This window comes from Trachemys scripta, chromosome 5 (genome assembly GCF_013100865.1).
Source record: "Trachemys scripta elegans isolate TJP31775 chromosome 5, CAS_Tse_1.0, whole genome shotgun sequence".
Taxonomy (NCBI): Eukaryota; Metazoa; Chordata; order Testudines; family Emydidae; genus Trachemys; species Trachemys scripta.
In genome coordinates, this window is record NC_048302.1 from 82313089 (window position 1) to 82319460 (window position 6372).

The 6372-nt window shown below is 40.5% G+C and overlaps 1 long non-coding RNA gene across 1 annotated transcript; it reads left to right on the forward strand.

The window, feature by feature from the left end:
- Positions 1 to 496: 496 nt before the first annotated feature.
- Positions 497 to 4794, forward strand: LOC117877647. Its single transcript, XR_004645777.1, has 3 exons — positions 497 to 723; positions 4009 to 4081; positions 4590 to 4794. It is a non-coding gene; the product is annotated as an uncharacterized LOC117877647 (long non-coding RNA).
- Positions 4795 to 6372: the final 1578 nt, after the last annotated feature.

Sequence of the window (6372 nt, forward strand, 5' to 3'; positions counted from 1 at the left end):
GTTTAGGCTAGACATTAGGAAAAAATTCCTAACTGTCAGGGTGGTTAAACACTGGAATAAATTGCCTAGGGAAGTTATAGAATCTCCATCTCTGGAGATATTTAAGAGTAGGTTAGATAAATGTCTATCAGGGATGGTCTAGACAGTATTTGGTCCTGCCATGAGGGCAGGGGACTGGACTCGATGACCTCTCAAGGTCCCTTCCAGTCCTAGAATCTATGAATCTATAAACAATTCCAGTCAATTGATTTGAATTGTAGCCATATTAGGGCTTTACAGCAGCCCAGTTCACTGTTTCTGATCAGAGGATGGATTTCACCTTCCCAACCGCTACACTCTCCACCTACCTAGAGCCCAAAAACTCAGGTTTTATGTGGGTGCAATGGATTTCACCCTTAGTCCTCATTTTCTTGAATATATTCCTTCATTCTGTGCTTTAATGTTTATCCAGGACTTGTACTCTCAAGGCAAACTATTTTTAATCCATCATCAAATTCCAGTTGTGTGTACCATGCTGAGATCCTTCATTGGACTGGAATGTTTTTGTATTTGTACATTTCTTATAAACTGGCTCTTCTACAGAGGCATAGCTATTAATTGTTTGCTGTATTATATTACAGACACATGCAGGAAGACAGAGTCCCAGCCTCTAAGAGTTTACAGTCTAAAAAAGCAAGAAAAGATGCAACTTGGGCAGAAGGAATACAGCATACAGGCAAAAAGGTTAGGGTGAGGAGTTTCTTTACTTTTTCTAAATACAGTTTTATCAATGTTTGTGATGGGACTGTAAACACCACACAGGCTATGAAGAGGTTAACTTTGGAACTGGAGAGCTCCATTAGTATCACCTTGTACGTCTGGAGAGGGTGTGGTAGTCTGAGGGAGGAAATTAAATTGGGCAGCATTGGGCAGTTAAGAGAAGATGAACCTGGAGAGAGGAGGTCTTGTACCCTCTTGTGGAGAAAAGAGAGAGCAAGAGACAGGAATAAGGTGATTCCCCCCCCCAAAAAAAAATGCAGGAGAGGATTTGTTCCTGTTGTGTTCCCTTGGAAGGGGCAGGTGTCAAGGCTGGATCCCCACTTTGAACTTTAGGGTACAAATGTAGGGGCCTGCATGAAAACTTCTAAGCTTAACTACCAGCTTAGCTCTGGTTCGGCTGCCACCATTTCAATGGATTCCATTCCTGGGAAACCTTGAAAAACCTTCACCAAATCCCTGGTGAATACAAATCCAAACCCCTTGGATCTTAAAACAAGGAGAAATTAACCATTCCCCTCCTTCCTCCCACCAACTCCTGGTGAATCAAGATCCAAACCCCTTGGATCTTGAACAAGGAAAAATCAATCAGGTTCTTAAAAAGAAGGTTTTTAATTAAAGAAAAAGGTAAAAATCATCTCTGTAAAATCAGTATGGAAATTAACCTTACAGGGTAATCAAACTTAAAGAGCTCAGAGGACTCCCCTCTAGTCTCAGGTTCAAAGTACAGCAAACAAAGATAAACACTCTAGTAAAAGGTACATTTACAAGTTGAGAAAACAAAGGAAAACTAACACGCCTTGCCTGGCTATTTACTTACAAGTTTGAAATAGGAGAGACTTGTTTAGAAAGATGTGGAGAACTTGGATTGATGTCTGGTCCCTCTAAGTCCCGAGAACGAACACACTCCCAAACAAAGAACACAAACAACAGCCTTCCCCCGCCAAGATTTGAAAGTATCTTGTCCCCTTATTGGTCCTTTCGGTCAGATGCCAGCCAGGTTACCTGAGCTTCTTAACCCTTTACAGGGAAAAGGATTTTGGAGTCTCTGGCCAGGAGGGATTTTTATAGTACTGTACACAGGATAGCCATTACCCTTCCCTTTATAGTTATGACAGCAGGATTTAAAGGGAAGGGCCTTGGAAGTCAGAGTCTTGTAAATAAGAGGGAGGACTGAGAAGAACAGGAAGAGAGACTGAAATATCAAGGCCTGTGGGGGACTGGAGGTGGGAGTGGTTTGAAGATTAGATTTTTTTTTCTTGTTCATTGATTAGAGAGACTAGGACTGAAGAGAAACCCCAGGAGGGTCAGAAGATATTTCAGTTGGGTATATGTGATTTGTCAGTAGTGGTGGGAATTATTTGGGACTCCAAGGACAGGGATATCTGAGAATGGGTGGGACTACAGCATGACCTGGATAGAAGGCCCAGTCACCACAATACTAGACCACTGAAGTCCTGAGGGGAGCTGAGGCAGAGTTGTGGAATTTCCATGTCACACTACATAGGGCAGTTCTTGGATGCTTAGTCAATTATGTTGTTATAGAAACTTAGTTTTAAAGAGAATTGTTTTTTTCTTCTGGCGAATGTTCATTGGGCTTGAAAAGATAGAAGGGAATGATGGAAAGGGATTGGCTGAGAAAGAGTAGGAAGAGGTTAAAGGCAGCAAAAAGCTGCATGATCAGGAGATAGAAGGGGAAAGGGAGGAAGCAGAAAAGGGTGAAAGCTCATTGAACAGAAGGCTGGGGAACTAAAGTAGCAGGGGGTTAAGGAGAACCAAGAACCAGTGGCAACACAGCAAATGATAAAAGATATCCATAGTCCAATTTTTTTGAGATGAGTGACTGAGTGATGTCAGGAATATAGAGAAAGCAGGGGAAGGCACTGGACCATCTGGATCCCTCTAAATCTGTTGAGAGCAGGCTGGCTGAAATGTCTTGATTTACACTCCAACCCCTTGACTATAGCAAGTGTTGGCCACTTGGAGGAAGGGGCCTTGAAGATCTGTAGATATCCATAGTCTGTCTCTTGCAAGCTCCTCTTTGCTGCTGCTGTTCTTCCCCATATAGAGAAGGATGGGAAGAGGCTGTTGGGCTTGGCACCCAACCTTGATCTGTTGGTGTCCCATTGAAAGGTAATTGGAAGGCCGGGCTTACCCCCTGTGCCTTTGGCTCTAATAGCTGATAGATGATTGTACAATCTGCTTCACAGCAGCAAGTAGATTTCCTTCTAACAAGTGGGATACTTCATGGTAAATTTTGATGCCTAAATATATGATCCCTTTTGGTACCCAAATGAATGGCAAGATAACAATGTCATCTGGAGGAGCTGCATACTGTGTTTAATGAGACTCTACAGCAGAGATCATAACAATATATTATCTGAATATAAAGATATTTTTCATTTAGATGTGCCTTTGCGTATGAATATTCTAGCCAGAATTAGAAGTGCTTAAAAGCACAAAGTATGTCTAAATTCATTCATGCTGGATATTTCATAAAGCCAATTCTCATTAGACGGTCCAATCAACTTTTGCAGGCTTAGGTCTGGCTAAGAACCTGAATGAAACCCAAATGACAAAACTTTTGACATTTGCCCATCATATATATAAACTTCCTTGAATGTAGATTTATGATTTTTTAAAAGATCCTTTCACTTCTAGTTTAACGAGAAAGGCAGGCATCTAGTAATTAGCATTTCTATAACATCTACCATCCAGAGATTTAAAAGCTGCTACCACTATTACTGAATTAAGATTTGCCACACCCTCGGGAGTTACAGATAATTATCATTCCCATTTACTCACCATGGCTCACAGATTGGTAAATCATACAATGCATCAGTAATAATACCTGAATTAGAACCACAAGACAGAATTGAAAGCAATTTTTAGTTTTAGTTAGTCAGTTAATGGAGATATTCCATCTCCTAGAACTGGAAGGGACCTTGAAAGGTCATTTAGTCCAGCCCCCTGCCTTCACTAGCAGGACCAAGTACTGATTTTGCCCCAGATCCTAAGTGGCCCCCTCAAGGATTGAATTCACAACCCTGGGTTTAGCAGGCCAATGCTCAGACCACTGAGGGACAAAGCAGGCAGCTGCCAAAGGACATTAGAAGGGACCATTGCACAACTTTAAATGAGCATGTTTCCTAATTGATCAGCAATGTAACAATGAAACAATGTTAACTGGGACGACTTTAAGTGAAGAGTTACTGTATCTGCTTCCCTACAAACCCCATTTATATGTTTTAGCTCCTGGTCACCAAGGTATGAGATAGAAGGCAGATGAGACATGGAAGACAAATGAAATTCTCTCAGCAAACCAGTGAGTTCCATGAGACTCCATGGCAGTCATTGGAGTTACGCGGGTGTAACAGAGCAGAGTTTCTCTCTAAAATTGTATTCTTCTCTCATACCACATCATTTTAAACAAATCACATTAAAATAGGTTAATCCATGTATGACTTTGTTACGTTATATTTTGCAGATACAATAGTTTACAACTTCCTTATATAAATAAGATGAGAACATTCTTTTCAATATAAACTTGCAGAGCTATACTGTATCAAGTATTAACTTTTTACCTCTCTTTGATTTTCACTCACCCATCACTGGACCAGATTCTCAACTGCTGTAAATTTGTGTGGTGTTGATGTCAATGTAACTATTTTGATTTGCAACGGCTGATAATCTGGCTCCTCTTATTTAAAAAAAAAAAAAAAAAAAAAAAAAAAAGAAAAGGAAAACTTTCATCTGATATGTTTATCTTTACTAAAGATTTAGGGCCAAATTATGGCTCCATTAAAGTAAACTTGGAGTTTTACTATTTTCAGTGGGACCTGGATTTGACCTACAGCAACTCACCCCCACGAGCATTTGATCCACAGCAACATCTCCCTATTCCTTCTGAATCTGATGTCATCTCTCACTTGGTTTAAAAAGAAGGAAGTCAATTTAAAAGTAGAATTTTCTTTTCAATGTATTGTTTATGTAAAAGAAAGTAAGAGTTGGCCTTATGCAATGGCTTTATGCCATGAAAAGAACACAATTACTCCATCAATCAACCGATATAAGTTACTACATATTACTGGAAGAGCTTGAATTGATGTAAACATCTCTGGAGTTGAGCAAAGTATCCTTTCTAAGTACCCAGGCAGCATAACCAATTCTCATCAGCAATAGAAGAATTGTCAATTTGTAGAGAGATCATTTTTTCACTCTGTCCAATGTACAGTATATAAAATAAATGCTTTACGCTTTACAGCCTGGTAAAGATCATTCAGCTTAGTTTCTTTAACTTCCTCTGGTGTTTTTTTCTCATACTTTGAACTGCCTATCATTCGCTTTTATGAAGCAAAAGCTCATTTTATCTAAATTCTCAACACTTCTTAATTATGTTTCTGATTAACTGTATCTATCAACGTATGGGTACATCTGACAAATATTTTTACTCTACAGTGTTGCACAGGCAATGAAAAAGGAAATTAACCGGTAATTAATTAGTATGAATAGACTATTCCTGTTACCTTATGCAGTGAGACTGGCTATCTCATCAGATCAAAGGTTGAAAAAGAAATATGAATTTCCATTAACAAGCACATGCAAAAGTACGTAAGATAATAAAAATGATACATTTTTCTGCACAGTATGAAACTTTTCTATTACCAACTTATGTTATCAACTTCAGAAGGGTGTTTGGAGCTGCACATTGCAAACTTCTATTCAAAGATCTAGCCAAAAAGGCAAATAAAATCCATGAGACTCTAGAGCACATCTACACTAATGACTCTACACATATCGATGTGTGGGTTTGTGCCATAACCCCCCTGTTGTTCACACTGAATCCCCTGAAACACATGTCTCAAGGTGATTAGAGGGCAAGCAAGCCAGTGTACCTGCGGGGTGAAAGTTCATACCTGAGGTATGGCAGTGGCACAGCCCTGTATCCTTGCCAGTCTGCAGAGTGGACGGAGCAAGGGGCGGGTACCAAGTCTTGAGTTTCAGTAGACTGACACCCTCATTCCCACAGTGCACTGAACCCTTTCCTGCATGAGCTTTACCCAGATCAATAAAAATCCTTGTCCCCTTGTTTTCATTGGTAGTTGTGTGCTGGACTAACCACATCATAACGGCTTTCCACTGCAGTCTTTACAGATCAATACAGGTGACAATGGATACAGCTCCAAGACAATGGATGCCTGCCCCACAGTGTATACCCAGGGGCTGATCAATGTCTGAATATAATTCACCATCCTGCATGATTTTGGCTAGAACAGCCAGAATATTCACCTGTTCCAGGACATTTTATGGAGGCTGCAGCAGGCACACATTCAGCAGATTCTGTGCCAGTGCTGGGATGCATAAAGTACTTGAGGTCAGCAAGACCAAAATATTCACAAGGCTCTTTGTATATGTCCCTTCTACCTGGAGCTTGACCAGGTGCTGTCAAGAGCCCAAGTACTGAGGCTGAAGTGACTCACAATTTCTGCTTGGGGAATCCCTACTTTCCCGTACCAGCTGGGACCCAGGATCAACACACATGTGTGGGATACCTGTACAGAGTTTACAAACCAAATTTGTCCTGACTCCGCTCAGGATGGAAAGATTCTTCTTTAT